The sequence below is a fragment of the Hordeum vulgare genome, chromosome 7H (genome assembly GCF_904849725.1).
Source record: "Hordeum vulgare subsp. vulgare chromosome 7H, MorexV3_pseudomolecules_assembly, whole genome shotgun sequence".
Lineage (NCBI taxonomy): Eukaryota > Viridiplantae > Streptophyta > Magnoliopsida > Poales > Poaceae > Hordeum > Hordeum vulgare.
This window is the reverse complement of record NC_058524.1, coordinates 9,782,680-9,810,307: the sequence shown is the minus strand read 5'-3', so window position 1 is coordinate 9,810,307 and position 27,628 is coordinate 9,782,680. Positions and strand designations below refer to the sequence as shown.

Genomic DNA, 27,628 nt, shown 5'->3' with positions numbered 1-27,628 from the left:
CGAATCAATATGATCTTTCTTCTAACATCATACTCTCAATGTTATTTTAGGGCTATCGTTAAAGTTAATGATATCCTAATATCCAAAAAACATGATAACCAATAACACTTGAGCTAGTCGTAGAGGCAAGACTAGGAACCTTTGTTTTACCATTTATCGCTCCACACGTGCATATGAGTTTTCAATTGAATCACATATTCTAGAATCATAGAAATTATAGCATAGAATACAAACTCTTAATTATGAATACGTATACATAAATATAATAATACAATATTATTGCCTCTAGGACATGTTCCCAACAAAATCAACACTTAATATATCCTCGAAGAAAACTACATACGATGAGGCCTACACAAAAGAACATATTCAAGTATTTTTTATAGTGAATAATACATGTGCTAGAGATACATGATCTTGTTTTTTTGGTGTTTTGTTCAAGTATTTTTTATAGTGAATAATACATTCATGTGGTTGTCTTTTTTTCCTCTAGCTGGTTATTATAGACGGTTGTTTCATTTTGTTCTTATCTATCGAACCAAGGTTCCAGCCTAGCTAGAGCCCTAAGCCCCCCCCTCCCTCATGGTGGCGGGAGAGAGGTCCATCACAAACAACAGAGAGCGAGTCAAAGCCGCCTTGTAACGACATTAGAAGAACATGGTCGCCGGATTTAGGGGCCGCCGAAGAGTTTCTCTTTTCCACTAAGTCGCGGCTTGTTAGTTTGATGGTTGCCATGGGAGATGTTGGTGTGGGCAGCATTTTCCCGAGTTCTGCCGAAGCATGTGTGGTGGCTCCACGCGAAAACCTTGGTTTAATGGGGGGTAGAACGATACCATGCGTGATTCTTCGTGAAGGTTTATCTGAAGAGTTTGACTACACATCTTCCGATTATGGCCGTGTTGGTTGTGGAGTTTGAGTTGGCTGGTGTCGGAATAGTGTGGGTTTTTGCATGATTGTCCCTTGATCAATCATCTGTTGTATTGTTTTCGGTCTACTTTCCCGTATAAATCGGGTCACGCTAATTTCCGAGTCGTTTATCTTAATAAAATCGGGAGTGCACCTACCTTGAAATGAAAAAAGAGTTGTCTTTAGATTTAATTATGTTTTCGTGGTGTGTTTGTGGGTATGATGGGGTGCTACTATAGACAATACTTGTGTTGAGAGGAGAGTAGAATTGCTCGGTGTGTGGTTGTGGTGTTATTACACATTTCGATCTTGGTGTCAGTCGGTGGTTGTTGTGTACGAGCTCCTATTCCATATTGAAACCGTAGAATTGTTGTTACAATGTTCACATGAGTCGACCCATGAAGCCCCCACTCGTTCAACTTGGCTCCCTGCTCAACTTGTTAAACGAAAAGATGCTCACTCATTCTAAAAAATGTTGAACTTTTAAAAATGTTCAAAATTAGAGAAAACATGCTTTGTATTTGTTTTGAATATTTATAAATATTCATGGATTTGAATAAATATTCACCAATTTGGAATAAGTTTTCAAAAAAACTTTAAAAATGTTGATGAATTTTTAAAATATTCATGAATTTATTAATTATTTTAATTTTACAAAAATGCTAAACATTTGTCTAAACATTCATGTATTTTAATTAATATACATGAATTAAAGCGCAACAAAACTATAAATAAAAAGAGAAGAAAAAACTAGAATAAGTGAAACAAGAAACAAACAGGAACCATCAGGGAACTTTTCATGATGATATTTTTCCTTGACACAGAAGGGGCAGGTCTTGAACTTTTTTCTAATGATACTTTCTTTTACCATAGTAATCCTCAGCAGCCACTCTTTCATGGACAACATCATCTTCCACCCTCACCCTCATGTTAATTAGTGACATAATTGAAAACAACTAGTGACATAATTGAGTGACGGGAGAAGAAACAGATGAGGTAACCTTGTGGTCAGGATTTATCCATCAGAGAAGCAACACTCTCTCGAGTGTAGCTCGTATGGTTAGCTTCCTTGTGGTCTATTCAGACTTGGCACTGACGCTTGCATTTTGATGAATTTATTCAGACTTTCTGACAATGTTTGTTCAGTGAAAAAAACGTTCTAGTCGACTATGAAAGCGCACGTCAGTCTTAGTCAATCTCAAGATGTTATGCCTGTTCGAAGATGCAAGTAAGAGCCAGCATGGTGTGTGTGGTATGCCTGCCTGCCTTTTTATAGTGGTAAGCGCATATGCGTCTGTATGACTATGTGAGTATACATAGCCGGCAAAAGCAACAAAAAAAGTACCTTGTGATCGATACGTACTACGTGTCGATGGGAGCATCCACAATATCGCTACGTACGTAGGCGGATAAGATAAGTTAAACGGCCGAAACACCTGCACGCGCTCGACTGGATCCAGTTGGACAGCAAGAGCGTGGGCGGTGCGTACGTACATACATACATATATTCTCCTCCGAGGCGATGGCGATCGACCATGACCGGCTGAGGTCGACAGACAGGCCCAGCAGGAAATATACTCCCTCTCTCTCTCTCTCTGTAAACAAATACTATAAGACGAGTTCTATAGCCCACAACCGCGAGAGTATAAATGACCGACGTGAGTTTTACACCAAGCTAACTAACTACACCGATCGATCGTCCGTCACAAAGTCTTGGATAGTAGCGGTCGATCTGAGTGAGGATGCGACGGCCGGAGCAGAGCAAGGGGCCCCTGACACTGCAGAACCCGGAACGGCGGGCGCTCAGCGGCCGCACGCCGTCGCTCGCCACTCCGAAATCGCCTCCCCCGGCGTACGGGAGCATCGTCACCGTGCTGAGCATCGACGGCGGCGGCGTCCGCGGCATCATCCCCGGGACTATCCTAGCTTTCCTCGAAGAAAAGCTCCAGGTAACTCTTGCGTATACAGTTGATGCATATATTTTTTTGTATTTAAATACTTGTAGTTGAAAAGAACTATATGCAGGCATGATCCGGTCTTTATTCATGCTTGTGGCCAGTTCTCTTCTTAAAAAGCTGTTGCTGGTTACAGGAGTTTGATGGACCGGACGCGAGGATTTCAGACTAGTTCGACGTCATGGCCGGGACGAGCACAGGAGGGTTCGTGACGGCCATGCTCACCACACCCAACGCTGACGGCCGTCCGCTCTTCGCCGCCAAGGACATCAATGACTTCTACATGGAACACTGCCCACGTATCTTCCCCCCGGTCAGGTCAGCGAGTCTATATTTTTAAGAAATGATATTTTATTGATTTGTACTCCCTCCGTTCTTAAATATAAGTCTTTTAAGCGATTTCATTAGGGGACTACATACGAAACAAAATGAGTGAATCTACACTCTAAAGTATGTCTATATACATCCGTATGTAGTCCTTTAGTGGAATCACTAAAAAGACTTATATTATGGAACGGAGGAAGTATAATATACTAACATGAGGATGTGTTGTATTGACCCGCTTCTGCATAACTAAAATGTATGCACAGTGAGTCTATAATATCAGCATAATCCAACAACAACAACAATCATATCAGCATCATGCACCCATCAATGATACCAGAGGATAATAAGCGATTCATCGCACTTTTCTTCATTTGGGGATTATGGCAGTGGATTGTTTCACTTTGGTTTTATCTATGTTGTCTTGGGTTTTAATTATGTTTTGGTGGTGTGTGTTTTTCATATATTACGAAAGGGGTGCTGCTAGAGACAATAATTGTTCTGAGAGGATAATAGAATTGTTCGGTGCGTGGTTGTGGTGTTCCTACACATTTCAATCTTGCTGTCAGCCAGCGATTACGTGAGCTATCAACCAACAACACACACCGGCGGTGCCAACTATCCCATTCCCACGGCCCCGACACACATGGGATCATAAAGAAAATTCCGAATTAAAAAATCATGAACTGTAAAATAAATGTTTTGATATTTATAAAATACTATTCATGGATTTGAAAAAGTATTCAATTTTTTTGAATAAACTTTACGAACTTAAAAATATCCACAAACTTTAAAATGCTCATGTACTTTAGAAATATTCATGAATTTCTTTCGTATTAAACTTACAAAATTATCATAATTTTTTAAAATATCCAGAAAATAAAATCAATAAAGAAAACAAAACAAAAAACAAACATGAAGCAACAATACACAACCTTCCGGGTGAAGGCAGAACCTCGACGCATGGGGATGCTCCGAATCTAGAGAGCGTATAGTATCTTAACAGATGATCAACCATGTTTGTAGCAAAGGGCCTTTCGGATTGTTGAAGAGCATGACCGGACCCAAGTACGACGGTGAGCACCTTCGCTTGGTCGTCAAGGAGCTACTTGGGGACACACGAGTTGATCAGACGCTTTCTAATATTGTGATCCCCACCTTCGACATAAAGCTCCTGCAGCCTACAATCTTCTCAACTTACGATGTATGTGATGAACACAAACCTATGTGGCCACGTTTGTGTTTCTCCATCTCTCTTTGAGCACATAGCTAATTGCCTAATTAAACTGTACAGGCAATGAAGGATGTCTCCAAGAACGCTCTTCTATCAGATGTCTGCATCGGCACGTCTGCCGCACCGACTTACCTCCCCGGCCACCATTTTGAAACGAAGGATGAGTATGGTAAACCACGGGCCTTCAACCTCATTGACGGAGGCGTAGCGTCAAACAATCCGGTGAGTTGTGCATGTATGTCAAACAATCCGGAGGCGTAGCGTCAAACAATCCGGCTTGATGAGACTTACTAACAACCTCTATGAATTAGGCTTATAAATTCTCTGTTTTATTAAACTAATCAATTAGCTCATCATTTATATATAATTAGCACTATATTTGTATATTATTCGTCAACCCGCCTTGCTTGCATCCCTAATCTACAACCGCTAACCTATGTGGTATGAATATGTGTTGTGGTATCAAATTATTGTTGTCACTCTAATATTTGAAAATATGGCATGGGTACAGACGTTGTAAGAAATGACCGACGTGAGCAAGCAGATCTTGATGGGAAACCCTGACTTCTTTCCCATTAAACTGGCGGACTACGGCAAGTTTATGATCCTTTCATTGGGCACCGGAGCGGCTAAGATCGAGGAGAAGTTTGACGTTGTCCAGTGCAGCAAGTGGGGCACATCCTTGGGTGGGTCTACAACAGGGGTGCAACTCCGATCATCAATAGCTTCAGCCAGGCTAGCACCAACCTCGTTGACATTCACGCCTCCGTGCTTTTCCAAGCGCTACATTGCGAGAAGCACTACCTTCGGATCCATGATGATGGGCTCAATGGTGAAACAGCCTCTGTCGACGTGTCCACACCGGAAAACCTCAACAGACTCGTTGACATTGGCAAGTCGTTGCTGAAGAGGCCGGTGTGCAAGGTGAACGTCGAAACTGGCAAGAACGAGCCTGACTCGAAGAATAGGGGCACCAACGAAGAGGAACTGATCTATTTCGCACGCTTGTTGTCGGAAGAGCGCAAAGCCAGACTTCTCAAGGAGGGCGACCTAGCTTGAGACTTGATATATGACACCTCCCCCCCCCCCCCCACGCGCGCGCGCAACATACAGTTTGAGGGTGCCACGAGTTGCTAATGTTTATACCCTGCCAAAAAAGAGAATGTTGATTTGTGTAGATATAAATACGGGCTCAATGTCACTGTCCGAGTAGGAGTAGAAGTAATCACGGAATTCTAGATGATATATATGTATTCATGTGTTCTAAGACATACCGTGAGTTGAATAAGAATTGACGACATGCATATAACATCTACTCCCTCGTTCCTAAATATAAGTCTTTTAAAAGATTTCACTAGGCGTCTACATACGAAGCAAAATGAGTGAATATATATACTAAAGTATGTCTATATACATCCGTATGTAATCCACTATTGAAATCTCTAGAAAGACCTATATTTAGGAACGGAGGGAGTAGTATTTATACTTAGACTAGTACAAATGCCCGTGCGTTGCAACGGATAAAAATGACATGTCACCGAGCACATCATTATCTTCATGCTAGAAGGAATTTTAGTAGGGCAATGTATATTCTTCTAGCCAAATTAACGTACTGATTGATCACATGTGCACTTGCTAGGTTGCTTCCTCCGAAAAGCACTGTCTTTGTCTCGCACATGATTCCTACTCTACCATGTTTGTATCGTGCATGTCTGTGTAGATGGACTTCTTGAGATCATAGTGAGTACAGACAAAACAAATAAACATGTGCCAACACCTAGAAAACATATTAACGTCCAAACAACTTTTTTGCGCATACCCCTCAAACAACTGCACAAATAACAAAACAATTTTTGTCACCATGCAACCCAGGTTCTTCTTCTTGTTGTTGTTTCTGCTACCGCTGAAACCAACCAGGAGTTACTAGCCTCAAAGCAAAAAGTCATAATAAGCTTTTCTTCTTGATAGGTCAATACTCCCTAATCCTAGTTCACTTCATAGGTCATTACTTCGTAATCCTAGTTCAGTTCACTTTGTTATTCCTTTTATTTCAGTAATGGGGCATCATATTATTAAATATATTTTAATTTGTTCTCTATACACCGAATGAAAACACAGTATTTGGAGGTTTTCTTCTCTGTTTTGCATAACTGACATGCATTTTATTCCATGCCTTTTCTTTTCTGGAAGCAACAAGGATATATCATTCACGAGGGTGTTACCCACTATTACTCTCAATAGATTCCACATTAGGACATCAGCTTGTTAGAACTCTATCAATGTTGTTGTATTATGATGCAGTTTACTAATCAATGATGTTGTATTGTCAAGATATTTGTATTTGTACTAGTACATTATTCCATGATGCAGTCTACTAATATAGCTTACTACAAAATATTTTAAACTAGGTTGGTCAGGCAATCTGGTGCTTAAATGCTGGGATTTTCAATTGAATATGTGTGAAATTTCTGGTAGCTATGTAGATCATTGGCTCTGAAAAGTTATACCCAAGTGTCTACAATTTGGGACCATGTAGGGTATGACATAAATCTCAGATTTTCTTGGTTAATTAGTGACAATTGTTAGTTTATTAATGGCATCATGTATGCAGCTCAGACGTCAATCCTTCATCAGATAAAATGTCAACCTGAAAATTGTGTAGGCAGCAGGGTACATCCCCAAGAGCCCAAATTGCAGCTACAGATAATAAAACGCAACTTTGTACTACCTTCATAAAGAAATATAAGAGTGTTTAGGTCACTAAAGTAGTGATCTAAACGCTCTTATATTTCTTTATAGATGGAGTAACTTTCTAAGCAACGCATGAGTATAAAATTGTTCTATGCAAAAGTGAGGCTACACATGCTTGCGATTACTTATTTCAAGCTTGAGCTTTTAGTTTCTGATGTGAGCACATATTTGTGTTTTTTTGTATATTATTCTGATGGAACTATATGACGTTAAGGATGGGTGGCTTGGATGCAGTACTTTAACCTAAAATTTAACCCGAAGAGCATCTTATTTATGTCATGTTTCCATAATATTTTAAGTATCTGGATGTTATGAACAGATGAAATCAATCTATTTCTTGTACCATTGGTGGTTTCATGTCTCTATTGTTCCGGTTGGAGTGGCATCATAGTTTTGTGAGCAAGAAATACGATCTGGAGAAGCAAATGTCAAGTTCATCTGTTTGGACTGAAGTTGCAAAAGTAACTATAAGTGATCCTTTTTTCTGGACACTAGCTCTCTTGAGTAGAACACAATCTATACTGCTGGTTTTTCGTGTTGTGGAGTTGAATCAAGAAGTTTGTAAGGGCAAGGAGATCGCCTATTACGTGAAGATCTATTGTGAGTGAGGCTAGTCGTGTGGCCATAAGCCATGGTGAAATAGACAAGGCCACTTCTTCGTGGACCCCTTATGGGTGGAGCCCTCGGTGGACTCTCGCGGTCTTTACCCTTCGTGGGTTAAAGTCTTCACTAACATGGACGTACGATAGCACCACCTATCGGAACCACGCCAAAAATCGCCGTTTCAACCTTTGCGTTTGATCTTCCTACCTTACCCTCTACGTTACATTTGCATGTCTTTACTTTTCGTTGCTATACTCTTAGATATGCATGTGTAGGGTGAACTTTACTAGTCATAATTGCTAAAACTGGCCCACAACTAATATTAGGAAAAGGCTAAGTTTTTATTTTGTCAAGTACTCTAATCACCACCCCCTCCGAGACATACTTCATATCCTACATATCCCTAGGTTCATAGTTACTGTACACCTTCTGCACAATATTTGACAGGGTGATAAAATATGGTTGATAAATATGTTGCTGTGAACCTTGGCTTATCAAGTGATGGAGCTTTGACAGGGCGAACCTAGGCACACCAGGTCATTTACTTAGGAGACGAGCACTCCACTATGCTGTTTCTCAATGTCTCATTTTTGTCTCTTGTAGTAAACAACTTTGGCGATGCTCACGACACACAGTAACGCCGTGTGGTGGTGTCGAGCATCGGGGTAGGAAAGCAGAACATCATCAACTTTGCCTCACCTCTTCCATGCGTGTTGTCCGATGGTAATTTTTTTTATCCTTCTTATTGATGTACTGTAGTGAAATCCGATTCTTTTGATATTGCTTTTTTATTAGCTTTGAGTCATGTTGGGAAACGTTCTAGTTAGGTTATATGTTTTGCACTAAATGGAAAGGTCAAACTATGTGGTTAAGTGTATTTTGGTAATTCCCTCAAAAGAAGGTTGTATTTTGGTAGTACTCTGTTTTAGAGAAGCTTTTATATGTAATTGGTGTTAGAAATGTATTTTGTAAGCATATAGGATCAATATGCTTAACATGCTACAAATTGGCTAACTTCGGAGGCTAGATTTTGTGCAATGTAACTACTAGTATGTTCTCTGAGAAGTTTCGGCAGAGGCTTCTTGAGCAGTTGCAGAAGCAGATGGATAATATCAACTTCGGATTTTGACTTGCAGATGTTCAAGCTAGAGGATGTTCTGCAATGAGATGTAGAATGAAGGCTTTGATGTCAAGTATGAGAATGATGCAAGGATGATGGTGGAAGGCTGTGAGGATGTATTGACCCGCTTCCACATAACTAAAATGTATGCACATAACTGCGAGTGAGTCTATAATATCGACATAACAACAACAACAACAACAACGGCATAGTTGGGTGCTGCTAGAGACGATATTTGTTCTGAGAGGAGAGCAGAGTTGTTTGGTGCGTGGTTGTGGTGTCCATACACATTTCAATCTTGCTGTCAGCCGGCGATCATGTGTGAGACTTTTGGGCCGCCCCGCTAAGTCCCGGCTCGCTCCGTTCAGCTCCCAGCTCAACTTGTTTCCTTTGTTTTCTAACCTGGCATTGCACGGGGTATCTGTGTAACAAAAACAAAGACACACACGACATTATTGGTAATAGCAGAAAAATAAAAAAAGAAATATATATCTTTTTAGAGAAGAAGGTTTGTTGACACTGCTGAAAAAACATTGCACCGTTGGAAGTAGAAGCGAAACAAATCCCCGGTTGTAAGGCTGCAAGGCTGCGCGTGCACCTTAACTTGTGTAGTAAGATGGTGGTGGTCTCGTGCCATTCTATAAAAAAAATATCAACTTAGATACAATAAGGACAACAACAATAATAGAAAATTTACTCCCAAACAAGTTAGGATGGGTTAGAGGATATCAATTCGGACACTGCTACTTTTTTTTACACTAACCTTATCAATCGGATTCTACAGTAATAAATCTATTCTACTAAGTATACTCAGATTGAACACTACTAAGTCAACACACAAGACTATTATCCGATATGATTGTACACCAAAACATACTCATCACTACAACAAATTCTACACTACGAACTCCACAGTGATAAATCTAACTCTACTAAGTATAATTGGATTGAACACTACTAAATGAACAGAAAATACTATTATCAGATTATACACTAAAACATACTCAACACTAAAACTAATTCTACACTAAGCATATCAGTCGGATTCTACAGTAATAAATCTAAATGTACGAAGTATAATCGGATTAAACACTACTAAATCAACACAAAAGACTATTATCCGATTATACGCTAAAACATATTTAACACGAAAAAATGAAGAGGGGAGGGGAGGAAAGAGACCCGTGGGGATGGGATTTCACCTACTGACTTGGAGGTGGCGGCTGTTAGGAATAAGCAACTTGTATTCCCATGAGGCCATAGGCCGATATATATACATGTACATGTTATGGACTATATGCAGGAAAACCCCTTATATATTGGGATAAATACAAAAGGGTACATGAGTTGTATTATAACTCTAACACCCCCCCTCAAACTCATGGTGGATGAACAACACTGATTTTGGAGAGATAAAAGCCATGTTGTGCTCTAGTCTGGGCCTTCGTTAGGAAATCCGCCAACTGTAACTCGGAAGGCACATACTGAAGAGCAACAACCTGATCCTGCACAGCAGCGCGCACATAGAAAGCATCAACACCAATATGCTTGGTGAGCTCATGCTTCACAGGATCGCGCGCAATGCTAATAGCACCTGTACTGTCAGATAAGAGCAGAGTCGGTGTAGTGACAGAAACACCAAAATCCTGAAGTAACCACCGTAACCAAGTCACCTCTGCCGTCAAAAGAGCCATCGCTCGCAACTCAGCCTCTGCACGAACGGGAAAATGCAATCTGTTTCTTCGTCTTCCAGGTAATGAGAGAACCACCAAGAAAAACACAGTAAGCAGAAAGTGAACGGCGATCTGAAGGATCACTAGCCCACGTAGCATCCGAATAGGCCTGAAGCTGTAAAGAACTGGAGCGAGGAAAGAATAAACGATGAGAGATTGTGCCCCGAAGATATCGGAGAACACGGAGGAGATGACTATAGTGAACCGATGTGGGAGTAGAGACAAACTGACTCAGAATATGAACCGGATAAGAAATATCCGGACGAGTGACAGCTAGATAAACAAGACTGCCAACAAGATGACGATAGCGCGTCGGGTCAGGCAGGGGATCACCATCAGTAGCAGAGAGGTGAACATTGAGCTCCATAGGAGTCTCAACAATGCGCTCATCAGTAAGAGCAGCACGAGCAAGAAGATCCTGGATATACTTTTCCTGGGATATAAAAAAGCCATCAGAGGTAGAAGAGACTTCAATCCCAAGAAAGTAGCGAAGAGGTCCAAGATCAGACATAAGGAACTGCTCACTAAGACGAGCCTTGACAAAGGCAATATACTCAGGGTCATCCCCAGTGATGACCATGTCATCAACATAAAGAAGAAGAAGAGTCCGACCACGAGGAGAAAGGTGAATAAATAATGCTGGATCATGAACACTGGGTGAAAAACCAGCGGCAGTCACCACAGAGGCAAAACGCTCAAACCAGGCTCGGGGGGCTTGCTTAAGGCCATAGAGAGAGCGACGAAGACGGCATACCATGCCATCAGGAACAGAATACCCAGGTGGAGGCTGCATGTACACCTCCTCACGCAGCTCACCATTAAGAAAAGCGTTCTTAACATCAAGCTGAGAGATAGACCAGTGGCGTGTAGAGGCCACGGCAAGAAGTGTACGAACAGTGGTCATATGAGCCACAGGAGCAAAAGTCTCGTCATAATCACGACCATGCTCCTGCTGAAAACCACGAGCCACAAGACGAGCTTTGTGACGCTCAAGAGAACCATCGGAGCGAGTCTTTACCTTGTAGACCCACTTACAAGTGATGGGACGGACTCCAGGAGGAAGGGAAACAAGATCCCACGTACCTGTACGTTCAAGAGCAGCAATCTCCTCAGCCATCGCAAACTGCCATTCAGGATGAACAACAGCCTGATGATAAGTAGTCGGCTCAAGAACAGCAGCTCCAGCGGTGGAAAAGCCTAAGCGATCAACAGGCGGACGAGGACGAGAACGCAAGCCATAAGTAGGCTGAGACGAGGATGACGGCACATCCAGAGAAGCATCCACAGAACGTGAACGATGAGTGTAACACTGAGGAAAAGATGGAACAATGGAAGGAGGAATCGCTAAAGTAGAATCGGAGAGTGGCGACGAAGAAGTCACCGGAGATGAAGGTGTAGAATCCGGTGACATGCTAGACGAGGAGACCGTGGAAGATGGTGGCGATAAATCGACTGGAGGTGGAGAAGCAGAGGGAGCAGAATGAGTAGGCAAAGGCTCGACGAGTGTGATAGGCGTGTCAGGAAAAGTGAGAAAAGAGATATATTCTACTGAAAAAGTCAAGGAAGATGAGCGTGGGTAGAAGGGACGAGACTCATCAAAAGTCACATCCCGAGAGATACGTATCCGACGACCGATAGGATCCCAACAACGATAGCCCTTATGCTCATCACTATAGCCTAAGAAGACACACTCAACAGACTGAGCGGTCAGTTTGGTGCATTCGCGGGGGGCAAGAAGAACATAGCAAACACAACCAAACAAGCGAAGCGTCGAATAATCGGGAGACCGATCAAAAAGACACTCGAAAGGAACACCACCCTGTAGAGCAGCGGAAGGCTGGAAATTGATGAGATAGGTGGAGGTGGAGACGGCCTCAGCCCAAAAATGCGGCGGGAGAGAGGCAGCAATCATCAATGCACGAGCCGTCTCAAGAAGATGACGATGCTTGCGCTCAGCCACGCCATTCTGAGCATGAGCACCAGGACAAGAGAATTGAGAGAGAGTCCCTTGCTCAACAAGAACACCATGCAACATCTTAGAGATATACTCGCCAGCGGAGTCAGCACGAAACACACGAATGGGAGAAGAGAACTGAGTATGAACCATGGCAGCAAAACGCTTATAAATGGACAACACCTCACTACGAGAAGTCATGAAATAAAGCCATGTGTAACGAGAGAAGTCATCTATGAAAATAATATAGTATTTATGACCCCCTTTCGAATCGAAGGGAGCCGGACCCCATACATCGGAATGGACTAAATCAAAACGACGCTTAGACACTGACTCACTATGTGGATATGGTAACTGAATCTGCTTGCCAAGACGACAACCCTGACACTCTAAGGAGGCATCTCCTGAGACAGACCCCAGAAGACCTCGACGAACTAACGACGACAAACGAGAACCACACAGATGACCAAGTCGATGATGCCACTGCTGGAAAGAACCAGTAGCCGAGGCGACCAAAGCGGAAGAACTGGCGAGAGAATGGGCGGAGGAAGGAACATGAAGCCAGTCCACCTCCCAAAGGCCCTCAGAATCACGGCGGCGAGGGCCAGCCCCAACCAGAGTGTGCGTGCGACGGTCCTGGACAGAACAAGAGTCAAGATCAAGGATGACACGACAACCAGAATCAGCAAGTTGAGCAGCGGAAAACAAATTCATGGTAAGTCGAGGAACATGAGCAACATCAGGAACAGAATAGGAAGGAGTGGTAAGAGTGCCTCTACTAACGACAGGAAGGGGAGTACCATCAGCGGTGAGGACATGAACAGGAGAATCAAGCGAACGAAGAGAGGACAGCGTGGAAGAATTAGAAGTCATATGAAAGGAAGCTCCAGAGTCCAGAACCCATGGGGATGTACCTGACTGTGTAGAAGGTGGTTGCTCAGTGCGGGAAGCCTCAGTCACAGAACCAGCAGTATCCGTTGAGGAAGAACCTGAAGCAGCGAGCAGACGCTTAAGTCTCAGAATATCCTGCTCAGTCAAAGCGATGGCTGAAGCTGTCGAGGTAGATGACGAAGTCGCTGGAGATGGTGACCGCGCCTTGCGCAAGTGTTTCTTCTTCGTGTAGCAGTTTGGCTCAATATGACCATCATTTGTTGCAGTAGTTACAATGTGGACGGGGGCGACCTGAGCCGCCAGAAGGAGTGGGCAAGAGCGGCGGAGCAGTCGAGCGAGAAGGGGTCGGTGCAGCAGGTGGCATAGAAAAAGTCCGAGCAGCGAGCACCGAGGGAACCTCCAGCAAACCAGCACCACGTAAGCGAGTCTCCTCAGCACGAATCTCAGAAAGCGCCTCCATGAGAGAAATACGGCCACGAGCAAACAACTGAGCACGCCGGGGCTCAAACTCCTTACGGAGCCGAGACAGGAACTCGTAGACGCGATGAAACTCCAAGTCAGCCTGTACAGCCTGGCAACAGGGGCAAGTACGACAACCAGCACTGCGGAGAGAATCAAGCTGGCGCCAGATAGCAGAACTCTGTGCATAGAAGTCATCCACAGTAGAGTCACCCTGATGAAGAGCATGCTCCTGACGGACCACGGAGAGGTATGAGGCATCACCAGAGGGCTCATAGCGCTGACGAACGCGGGTCCACATCTCAAAGACAGTAGGAAGGCCCAGAAACTCAGAAGCAAACTGAGGCAGAACACTAGCAGTGAGAACAGCGGCAACACGAGCATCATCATCAAGCCACTGGGTGTAAACGGACAGAGCATCACGATACACCTGAAGAGCCTCCTCATAAGCCAAGACCTTCTCATCATAAGCACTCACAACGGCCTCATCAGCAAGCTGAGTCGTATCCTTTGCGGCCTGAGAAGCATCCGCAGGAAGAGCCGGTGGGATCGGCGGGGTGGGAGCCATGGGAGGAAGCGGACATGGCGGACAAGAGACATCGTCGGAAAGAAAGCCCCATAGGCGGATGCCACGCATGTGAATGCGCATGAAGCCAGTGAACTCGGTGTAGTTAGTGACATCAAAGATCACTGGACAACGAGGAACAGCAACGTAGCCGGATGCAGTAGACATTTTTTTTTTGGTCAACGAAACGCGTCAGACAACAGGACTCGATCTGGCGATGGGGGAGCCGCTTCGAGCTGGGAGAGCCTGAGAAGCGATCTGGTGCGGATGGAGTCGAGGGCCAGGGGCGGCGCGATCTGAGGAGATGGGACGCGGCCGCCTCTGCTGGTGGAAACCGCCTGTGCCTCTAACAGCCTGGAACCGCTGGGATCGGGACAGGCCGAGGCTTCGAGATCCAGCACCGCAACGGGATCATGGCGGGTTGCGTCGGGAGGAGTCGGCGGCCTCTAGTCGTGACTTCGCCTGGAGCCGCTGGGATCGGGGCGGGCCGGGGCTTCGAGATCCAGTAGCTTCGACGGGGGCGGCTGGATCACGGGAGTGACGGGATCCTGCGGGAGATGAAGCCGGCGGGATTGGATCAGGGACGAGCGGCCGGCGGCTGTGACGGGAAGAGAGGCCGGCGGCCGTGATGGAAAGAGGAACAAGCACGAGTTGCGCGTGCGAAAAAAAACCTAGGGCTCTAATACCATGTTAGGAATAAGCAACTTGTATTCCCATGAGGCCATAGGCCGATATATATACATGTACAGGTTATGGACTATATGCAGGAAAACCCCTTATATATTGGGATAAATACAAAAGGGTACATGAGTTGTATTATAACTCTAACAGCGACGTCCGCGCTAGTCTGGTGACGACTAGCGCCGACGATGGGCGAGGTCCGGAGGTGGCGATGGTGCTGGTGGAGAGGCAGTGAAAAGATGTGACGTGAGTTAAAATGACTTACTTCTTTTCACTTGGTCGGGGAGATAGATAGGAGATGTATTCGTGCTAGAATGGACCTAAAAGGCCACACCATAACAAAGTATAGCCCAAAGAGAAAAAACTCAGAAAGCTAAAAAGAATACAACACCGGCACTAAGGACTAAGGGTATATCTATGTCGCATCAAATATGTCAATGCCAACACTATTTGAAAAAAAATGTTGGCGTTGATTGGAAATGGTGTGCCACCAATAAAATTTATGCCTAGCCATTTATCCACTAGTGTGAGCAGGGCAGGATGACCCTTTTCTTTAAATTTTTTTCTTTTCAGCAGCAAAGCAAATTGGTACCCAAAATATTAGAGATTTCGATGTAAGTGCAAGAGAATATGTGATATGGCAGTATTGACTGTTTTGACCTTGCAGTTCTTGCAGCCCTGATTCTGGCACCCCAGCCACGTGAGGTTGCTGCCAGTGTCGATGCACAGGAAGTATGGCTTGGCCGGTACACCAATGTTCATGGTAACATAGAAGTTACTGAAGAGGTACAGAAAAGCATGTCAAGTACGAGAAAGAAAGAAAACCTCAAGTCTGAGGAGGACGATCCATGACGGGATCTGAGAAACATACCCTTCAGGATAGACCTTGCCTCCGAGCGGCAACTTGATATGGGAGGAGGAGGATGCTAGTGGCAGCAGGATCGGTAGGAGACCAATGATGGGAGACCACATGGCAGACATGTTGAGGAAGAAGGCAGAGCGCGCTGTGGGTTTCACTTCTCTGCTGAATCTCGGTGGTTTGCTCCTTTGGATGGTGTGCCAACAAGGTGGTGTGGTATATATAGCCGTTGGCCTCTGAACTGAATGTACTCCGCTTCTTTGCATGCCTTCCTTTCTTTTCATTAGGCATACTTTGTGGGTTTTAATATTAATTTTTTCTTCTTCTCAAGTATGTGTATTCGGGCTTACCAAATTATGTAGGCTGGAGTTACATAATGTATATTGATAATATTCCCTAAAATAATATGGATCTGCCTTACATAATAATGAACAAATAACACAGGAGTTCCCTAACTAGTAATTAAGTCCTTGTTTGAAGCAAGCGAAGCCTTCCCAAAGTCCAGCAGGAATAGAAAAACATTATATCGACTTGATGTGAATTTTATGTGTTCCAGCTGAGAATCTGTGAAATTAAGGCAGGCAAGAATAGTTGACACCAGAAAAGTATTACTTGGATTTACATAATTCTGTCACTAAATTGAATATGATGGATGGTGATGTAATTATACTGGCCGTCCATTTTTAAGATTTCACACAAATAAATGACCAGTAAATAGGGATGTTGTGCATGTCATTCAAACATTAGTGATAGATATACATGTTTTTCGGACTACTGAACATTTCCATCAACACGTTGTATATATGATCCATTTCAAATAAATAATGGCATGCCAAATGATACATGTCTAGCAAACCAATGAGGCGTCGTATTTTCAATATTTTGACTTTGGAAATTCGAAATTTATTTTGTTCTACTTAGCTATATACTATATGCTAAGCAATTCTAGATATGTGCATATTATTTATCGCAGGGAATTGTGCAAACATACATAGTGTGAATTAATAGCATGAAAAAACAGTGGTTCATTTCCAGTAAGATAACAGCAAACTTCTGATCATGTTGTCCCAAAATGTTAAAATAGAAAGGTTCTCATTTATGTCTCTTTCATTCTTTAAGCACTCTAGACTAATGAATTCTGGAAACCACTGAAATAGATAAGGAACATGGACTGTAATACTCACTCTTGAAACTAGAGTTATCCTGTCAACATGAAAAGTACACTAGTGGAAAACGGGCCTTTGGCCGGGACCATTTAGTCCCGGCCGGCCTGCATTATTTATTCAATTTGAAACACTTTTCATTATCATAGTTTTGTCAAATTCTCAAATATGCAAAAAGAACTTTTCATAAACATTGTTTTTAATTGAAAATAACAAAATAGATAATAGTTTGGATAGTCAAAATTATTAATTATGAAAATAAAAAATAGTTTTGCATTATTTATTCAATTTGAAACACTTTTCATTATCATAGTTTTGTCAAATTCTCAAATATGCAAAAAGAATTTTTAATAAACATAATTTTTAATTGATAATAGGGTAGGTTCGAGCATACCTGGCAGGTTCTTCGGGGATCTCACTGGAGCTATGATCCTGTGATGGTTCCTTCTCTTTGGGTGTTCACCGCCCGCACCGATACCCGTCGGGCGCTACGGTTCTAGATGTACCAGTGATGCTATATGTATGATAGTATTCGAGGAGTATTAGTGATAATATTCGACGATGTACGAACAAAAGTGATGATGTATTAGCTTATAATTGAATGCATGCTAATTTGAATACTACTTTATTTTACGATTTGGTTTTGCTTATTGAATGCTCAAATTGGAAAAGTACTCCTACTTTGAATACTATGCAGAAATCTAGGAGTCCCGGGTGGAGCCACGACCCGGGACTTAAGTTGTTTTGGAACGGAGTTCCTGATAGAATAATTCTTTTTTGGTACAAAGGTTAAGAGAATCCGTTTTTTGCAGAACTATGGATCCACATATCAGGAACCTCGAAGAGGAAGAACTTCTCGAACATATAATCAAAGACGGCCCCGACGTTGAACCAGCTGAATCTCCGTCGTCATATCTAAACCAGGACGTTAGAATGGAGGTCGAGCGACACGAAGATGAAGCCGATGGGGCAGGAGATAGGTCCAATGACGGAGAAGGTGATAGCTCCACTGATGGAGAAGCTGGTGAAGAGGAGAAGTCCGGCGAGGTATACATATGAAGTTCGACAATCACTTGTAATATGTGAAAAATATTGGAGATAGCTCTGTATTGTATACATATACATTCATTTGACGAATGTTTCTCCCTCTTAGACCTCCACATCGAGCAAAACTACGAAACCAGGCCCGACTAGAAAGTTGGATGCACGGACGCATGACACATTTGAGGTGATATTTCCTACGGGCGAACCCAAGCTTCCTAAGAATGTTGCTGACACATTCAAGAAGCAATGCGGAGTTCTCGTTAGGGATCACGTCCCGATCAGCGTTCGGGAGTGGAACAAGCGCAAAGGGGCAGCCGATAGTGACTATGTCGCCGAAAGGTACAAAGATAATCTTTAAAATGATCTCATGTCACATTTCAACCTGCCAGAATGTGAGAATGAAGACGCCGCACACAAACTGAGGGCCAAAGTCAAGCAGTGGACTCTGAAGAAGATGACCGAACTGTTCGTAGCTGGAAGAAGAAGCTATGGAAAAACTATCTGAAGACAAAGAAAGTGCCAGTATTCGAGGGGTATCTAGCCAAGCAGGCGAATCACTGGAAGGCATTTCAAGAGTACAAGGAGTCAGAAGATGCCCAGGCATTATCAGAAAAGAACAAGATAAATGCCGACAAGAAGAAATATCACCACAAGCTGGGGCTAGGGTCTATGAGACTGCCATCCCAAAGTGGGATAAGAAAGAGCAAGATCTGATAGATAAAGGCATCGTACCTGAACCACTCCGTGATGAGTGGGAATTGAGAGCAAGAAATTAGTTCCTTGCGCATGGTGGGTCGTACGACGAAACAACAGGGGACCTCATCTGCAATGACGATCTTAGGATACCCAGGGAGAATTGGAAAAGGATAGTGAAAGAAATTAAGGAGGGACAAAGAAAGTTCACTGTAGATAGAGATAAAGATTTGCTCACACTGGTCCTCGGCAATGACGAACATGGAGGACGAACGCGAGGCTTCGGTCCTTCTTACCCGTGGTGGCTTGGGTTTTCCAGAGACCAAGACACTTACAGAAGCCGAGAGAGAGCAAAGAAGCGGCAGCAGGATGAGGAGAATGACAAGTTCAACCAGTTGCTTGGCAGGATTAATGAGCAACAGAAGCAGATTGATGAGCTTATAGGAGTACCGCGCCAGGAAGATCCTGCACTTGATATTACCGGCGCCCCATCTAAACGGAAAAGCAGCATGGCTGAATCTGAGGCCTCGCCCGATGATGAACGAAGAATGATAGAGGGCGGTCCCGGCTACCCCGTGGATGGAATCAAGGAGTCAACATCATGTGAACTCCATCAGAAATTCAAGAACATATCCATGAAGGTGGCCGTCGGACAAGCTTTACCTTCTGGCCCTGATGCACGCTGGCATGGCTGTGAGATTCTAGCTGGCTTTGCTAAAGTCGGGGTGGATGAAATCATGACGGGGTTTAATGATATGGAGCTCGACATAGCTGGACCCGAAGATGAGAGGACACTCGGAGAAGTACTGGGTGGAGTCATCCTATGGGATAAGAACTACATCAAGCTTCCAGGCTCGGCCCCAAGGACAACACCGCCTCCGAGTCATCGCAGGTCACCTACACCTCCATTACCTCCAAGCCCTCCACATGACATCGGCCAGCACAACACGAGTCCATCTCGATCACCGCCGCCGGACTTGGGTCGTCCGTCTCCGCCGCCGCCTGCACATGATACTAAGCGGAAGCGTGCCAGCAAGAACGCTCCGTCGATGATTTCTAAGCGACGGAGCTCCCCAAAGTGCAAACTGTCGCCCCTCCCAAAGGTACCTCATGCTAATCTTCCTATCAGACCTTATGATCATACCCCCGAGGAAAACGCCAGGATAGCAAAGGAACAACATGATGCGCAGATGAAAAAGAAGGAACCCGAGCCCCGCCCGGAATACACCGAGAAGCAAATAGCATGGGCAAAAGACTTCATAACCCTTCCATCACAGTATGACTTACACTATAAGCCTGATGACTATACACGCACATTGCAGAAGGAAGTGAAAAAGAGCAGCTCACGTGCAAGTGCAAGTGGGAGCAAATCAAGTTCAACTACAAGCAAGAAAAAAATCAGACGTTCCTCAGCTTGGACAACATGCCAAACAGTCGATCCCAACCCTCAAGGTGTTAACCGAGAATGTTCCCCCTCCGGTGTAGGGGCAAGCTTTTGAAAGAGCAAAGGAGTTGACGGCTGAATGTGGTATCTCGGTTGAAGATTTGTTGGCTTCCCAAGACGACAGGATACCCAAGGCTGTGGTAGCCCCTAAGCCACAGTTTGTCATGGGAGAGCCTTTGGTCAGCAAAGATGATCTCCCAACAAATATGCATTACTTGCATAAATGGTACTTAAGTGAATCAAAGAATGGGAGAACGATGGTCGTGCTGAGTGTCCCACGGGAGTACTACGGCCGCTCCGAAGAAATCCATACCGACTTTGATGAACTCTTCCAGATGTACAATGGCGACGCCCTCGACAAATCGCTTATGAGTTGCTATTGTCTGTAAGTTTTTCAATTCGTTGTCTACATATAACTTGTTTAGTTATTTCAATTCATTGTCTATATATAACTTGTACTCTATTATGCAAAATGAAGATTCTGGATTGTAAAAGTAAGAGCATCATAAATATTGGGTTTATTGACCCAGATGAAATACATATAGCGACGCTAACTGACAAACCCAAGGAGACGGAGGAAAACCTTCTAAGGTTTCTAATAGATCAAAATTTCTGTGACCATATACTGTTTCCATACAACTTCAGGTGAGGGTGTTTACTCTGTTGTGTCCATTCACTTACAAGTGTAATTGAGAAGTTACTCACACACACACACACACACACACACACACACACACACATATATATATATATATATATATATATATATATACATGTGCAGCTTCCATTGGATTCTGTTGGACATTCAAATTGATAAGGGAATAGTTGATGCCTTTGACCCATTATCGAGAGCCTTGGAACAGTTCCAAAGCCTGCAGGACATGCTCCAAGGGTAATTTTAATGATTCTTGCGCTCTATCGGTCTCTTTCGATGATTTTCTATTATATCAATTAATGAAAAACTTAGCAAATCATTATCCTTGTCGGGCAGGGTTTGGAAGCGGTTCAAGTGTGTGACTCCCGGTAACTTTCCTGAGAAGCTGACCTTTAGAGCGGCTCAGGTAAGTAGTAGTATGATATACTTCTATTAATTTTCAATACATTTATGATGCTAGATTTTTATTTTGATTATATATATTCTATTCTCGTAAAGTGCGACCAGCAGCCACGGGGAACGCATCTATGCGGATACTATGTTTGCGAGACCATTCGCACGTTTACCTCTGAGTTCAAGGATCACAGATTCGACGTAAGCAATGAACATTCACACCTCTATTTTTACCCGTCATTCTTTGTTATCATGATTGATATTCATATTCATCTCCTCTTCTTATATAGCACACGGCCATGAGGACGAAGGTCCTACCAGAGCAACGCGCGATTGCTGTTGCAGAGGAGCTTGCGGGATTTCTGAGGATGGAAGCTATAGAAGACAAAGGACGATTTAGTGTAGCTAAGGGCCATTACTGATGTTCGTCCATGTAATCGAATAGACGGGCTCTAGTCTCGATAATTCAGATCTTCATATAATTGTATATATATGATCGCTTGTAAGATAAGTTAATCTTATATATATATATATATGCATAATTATTTCTATTTAAATTATATGAAAACTAATTCCCGAACACCAAACGAGGCATCACGTTAATCTTCCGAACACCTAAACCCTAAAACCCTAAAACCCAAAAATAATTTCATTCAAAAAAAAACCCAAAAACCAGCAAAATCTGAAAATCTTTAGTCCAAGTCCGTGTAACGAACCGGGACTAAAGGGCCTGCCCCTGGGGCGCTACGAGGCGCCCACGTGGAGCACCTTTAATCCCGGCTTGTAAGAGGGCCGGGACGAGAGGTTAGGCCTTTAGTCCCGCCCCTTTAGTCCCGGTTGGTGAACCGGGACTAAAGCCCCTTACGGGCTGGTGCTAAAGGCCCCGTCCCCACTTGTGGTAGCGTCCCTTGCAATGCATCCAAACTTAATGTAACCCGCTGCTTCGCGCTCCTTTGTTTCTTTTTGTCGCACATACTTTTTGGGTTTAATATTGATATTTCTTCTTCTTCTCAAATGATGTGTTTTCGGGATTACCACATTATTTGGGCTGTAGTGACAAATGTATAGTAATAATATTCCCTAAAATAATATACCTCTGCCTTTTATAATGAACAAATAACACAAAAATACCTTGACTAGTTATTAAGTCCTTGATTCTAGCAAGCCAAGCCTTCCCATAGTTCAGCAGGAATAGAACAAATTTCTATCAACTTGATGTGAATTTCAAGTGTTCCAGCTGTGATTCAGTGAAAATAAGGCCGGTAAGAATTGTTAGACAGCAAAAATATTACTTGGATTTACATAATTCTATCACTCAATTGAATATGATGGGTGCTGATGTAATTATACTGGACATCCATTTTCAAGAATTCACACAAATAAATGACCAGTAAATAGGGATGTTGTGCATGTCATTCAAACATTAGTGATAGATATCATTGTTTTTGGGCTATTAATATTAAACATTTCAATCAAGATGTTGTATAGAAGATACATTTCAAGTAAATAATGGCATGCTAAATGATACATGTCTAGCAAACCAATTAGGCGTCCCATTTTCAATATATTTTTTTGTAAATTCGAAAAGGAATTTATTTTGTTCAACTTAGCTATATATATGCTATGCAATTCTAGATATGTGCATATTATTTATTGTAGAGAATTGTGCAAACATATATAGTGTGTATGGAGAGCATGCGAAAACAGGGGTTCGTTTGGATATGAGGTTCAAGCAGTGGCGGAGCTTAGTGCATTGCTTGGGGCGAGGGGGGGGGGGGGGCACAGCCCCCCAAGATTAGCACATGCGGGCTTAAAATATTAGGGAAAAAAATATAGATTGTGAAATTTTCCATGTTTGCCCCCCCCCTAGCCTATATATTTCATTTAGACCCCCAATGATCTTGCTCACGCTCGGCCACTTTCAAGTATGACACTGTTGCTACATGGGTGAGGACGAGGAGAGCACAAAGCGGTGTCGGGTTGAAGTTGGAGAGGTGGGAAGCATGTTGACAATGTAGATTTTAATGGATAGGAGGAGAAGGCAACACGCCAAGGGTGACAGGTGGAAGCGAATGCAAGAAAGTCAGTGAAGGATCCCAACATATCAACAATGGAGTGAAGCAGGGGATTCGGGACTTCCGTCCATGATCCATCCTTGGAGCTTGGACATTGCAGGGAGCGTGGACAGGTTGGTTCTTCTCTGCAGTAAATTTTTAATAAGAAGATTAGAAGAATGAACCGGTTATTAAATTATTTTTTTAACAGAGTGACTCAGACAAATTGCTACGAGCAGAGCAGTGTATAAATTTATTGGTACCAAGTTATTCTAGGTCCACTGCGTACTTGGTTTCAACAGAGGTGTTTAAGTAAGAAATTGCTTGTACCTGTACCCCAGCTCTCAATCTCCAAAAGGAAGAATAAAATACAACTTCCTTGTCTCGTTCATAAAAAACGGCATTGCTAATTTGATTGTAGGTGCCAACTAGTCTTGATCGATAGCTTAGACACAGTGACGTGTTAATCCTTGCTACTAGCTGTACGCGTAGGAACGTACTAAATTATATAACATAAAAATAGTAGTGATACAATGAGCCAGCAAGATACTCCTTCCGTAAACTAATATAAGAACATTTAAAACATTACTTTAATAATCTAAACACTCTTATATTAATTTATTACAGAGGGAGTATTAGTGAATATAGGTTTCGTGCAGACTGCTGGTGTTGACACGAAGTCTATAATCAGAATCTGCACCATCCTGAAAGTCTCCAGCATATCCAAAACCGTCTTCAGCCTCCGATTTTGCAATCTAACTACGGCGCCATCCTGAACACAGAGTGAGGAGACGGAGCTGGGCAAAGTGTGGCACACGCGACGCGGCGGCGGCTTGAGACGGGACGAATCGTCGGTGGTGACTCGCGGCAGAGGCGAAAGATCAGCCCGGCGGCTCGGCAGATGCGACATCGGGCTTGGCTCGCGAGTCGCCGGAGGTAGTCGTGGTGGAAACATGCCGGCTCGGATACGTGGCAGCGAAGCGAGGTGATACGTCCATTTCGCATCATGTCTTCATGTTGATATTTATCGCTTTATGGACTGTTATTATACTTTGTGGTATCATACTTATGTATTTTCTCTCTTATTTTGCAAGGTTTATATGAAGAGGGAGAATGCCGGCAGCTGGAATTTTGGACTGGAAAAGGAGCAAGTCTGAGCCCTCTATTCTGCGCAATCCAAATGCCCTGAAAATCAACGTGGAAGTTTTTGGGAATATATAAAAAATACTGGGCGAAAGAAGTGCCAGGGGGGAGCTGCCAGGGGCCCACAAGCCTGGTAGCCGCGACCTGCCCCCCTGGCCGCGGCTACAGGGCTTGTGGGCACCCTGGTGGACAACTGCCCCCCCTCTTCTGCTATATGAAGGGTTTCGTCCGGAAAAAAATCAGGGCGGAGCTTTTTCGAGGAGGCGCCGCCGCCACGAGGCGGAACTTGAGCAGAACCAATCTCGAGCTTCGACAGGACGATCCTGCTGGGGAAACTTCTCTTCCGGAGGGGGAAATCGTCGCCATCGTCATCACCAACACCTCTCTCGTCGGAGGGGAGTCATCTCCATCAACACCATCTCCTATCCAAACCCTAGTCTATCTCTTGTAACCAATCGCCGTCTCGCGACGCCGATTGGTACCCGTAAGGTTGCTAGTAGTGTTGATTACTCTTCGTAGTTGATGCTAGTTGGATTATTTGGTGGAAGAGTTTATGTTCAGATCCTTGATGCTACTCATTACACCTCTGGTCATGATTATGATTATACTTTGTGAGTAATTACTTTTGGTCCTGAGGACATGGGATAAGTCATACTAATAATAGTCATGTGAATTTGGTATTCTTCAGTATTTTGATATGTTGTATGTTGTTTTTCCACTAGTGGTGTTATGTGAACGTCGACTACATAACACTTCACCATTATTTGGACCTAGAGGAAGGCATTGGGAAGTAGTAATTAAGTAGATGATGGGTTGCTAGAGTGACAGGAGCTTAAACCCTAGTTTATGCGTTGCTTCGTAAGGGGCTGATTTGGATCCACTAGTTTAATGCTATGGTTAGACTTTGTCTTAATTCTTCTTTCGTAGTTGCGGATGCTTGCTAGAGGGGGTAATCATAAGTGGGATGCTTGCCCAAGTAAGGGCAGTACCCAAGCGCCGGTCCACCCACATATCAAACTATCAAAGTAACAAACACGAATCATATGAACATGATGAAACTAGCATGACAGAAATTCCCGTGTGTCCTCGGGAGCGTTTTTCCTCTTGTAAGACTTTGTTCAAGCTTGTCCCTTGCTACACAAGGGATTGGGCCACTTTGCTGCACCATTGCTATTACTTGTTACATGTTACTTTTCACCTGCTACATTTCACCTCACTACACCATCACTTGTTACCGCTACTTTCAGTGCTTGCAGTTATTACCTTGCTAAAAACCGTTTATCAGAGCCTTCTGCTCCTCGTTGGGTTCAACACTCTTACTTATCGAAAGGACTACGATTGATCCCCTATACTTATGGGTCATCAAGACTCTTTTCTGGCGCCGTTGCCGGGGAGTGAAGCGCCTTTGGTAAGTGGAATTTGGTAAGGAAACATTTATATACTGTGCTGAAATTTATTGTCACTTGTCACTATGGAAACTGTTCCTTTGAGGAATTTGTTCGGAGTATCTTCACCATGAACGGAAGCACGAGGAGTTTCTCCTCAACCTAAGGTACCTACTGAAAATATATTTTATGAAATTCCTTCGGGTATGCTTGAGAAACTGCTGGCTAATCCTTTTACAGGAGATGGATCATCACATCCAGACTTGCATCTAATCTATGTAGATGAAGTTTGTGGTTTATTTAAGCTTGCAGGTTTGCCCGAGGATGAGGTAAAGAAGAAAGTCTTTCCTTTATATTTGAAGGATAAGGCGTTGACATGGTATAGACTATGTGATGATACTGGATCATGGGACTACAATCGGTTGAAATTGGAATTTCATCAAAAGTTTTATCCTATGCATTTAGTACATCGTGATCGAAATTATATTTATAACTTTTGGCCTCGTGAGGGAAAGCATAGCTCAAGCTTGGGCGAGGCTTAAATCAATGCTACATTCATGCCCCAATCATGAGCTCTCGAGAGAAATTATCACTCAAAACTTTTATGCTCGGCTTTCTCATGAAGATCGTACCATGCTTGACACTTCTTGTACCGGTTCTTTTATGAAGAAGAATATTGACCACAAGTGGAATTTATTGGAAAGAATCAAACGCAACTCTGAAGATTGGGAGCTTGAAGAAGGTAAGGAGTCAGGTATGAATTTCCAGTTTGATTGCGTTAAATCTTTTGTTGAAACAGACACTTCTAGAGATTTTAACGCTAAGTATGGATTTGACTCTGAGATAGTAGCTTCTCTATGTGAATCTTTTGCTGCTCATATTGATCTTCCCAAAGAGAAGTGGTTTAAGTATCATCCTCCTGTAGAAGTCAACATAGTTAAACCCAATCTAGTTGAAGAGAAAGTCATTGCCTATAATGATCCTATTGTTCCTTGTGCCTACACTGAGAAACTACCTTACCCTGCTAGGAAAAAGGATTATTCTAAAGCTCCAACTGTAATACATAGGGGTTACATTAGACCACTTGCACCCCCTGAGGAAATTAGAGTTGAACCTAGTGTTGCTATTATCAAAGATCTCTTAGCCGAAGACATAGACGGGCATGTTATCAAATTCTGTGAGGACTCCGCTAGAATTGCTAAACCTCACGCGAAAGACAAATATGGACCTGTAGTTGGCCTGCCCGTTGTTTCTGTCAAGATAGGAGATCACTGTTATCATGGCTTATGTGATATGGGTGCTAGTGTTAGTGCAATACCCCGGTCCCTATATGATGAAATCAAAGATGAGATTGCACCTACTGAGTTAGAACTCATTGATGTCACTATACACTATCTGCCCTGTGGGAATTGTGAGAGACGTAGAAGTCCTGTGTGGTAAGACGAAGTATCCTACTGATTTCCTCGTCCTTGCTACTGCACAAGATAGCTTTTGTCCCATCATATTTGGTAGACCCTTTCTCAACACTGTCAATGCTCACATTGATTGCGTTAAATAGACTGTCACTGTTAGTTTCAAGGGTGTGTCTCATGAATTTAACTTCTCCAAGTTTGGAAGAC

The 27,628-nt window shown here is 43.3% G+C and overlaps 1 pseudogene; it reads left to right on the top strand.

Moving 5' to 3' along the window:
* The first annotated feature begins 2,599 nt into the window (after positions 1 to 2,599).
* Positions 2,600 to 5,493, top strand: LOC123412570 (annotated as a pseudogene).
* Positions 5,494 to 27,628: the final 22,135 nt, after the last annotated feature.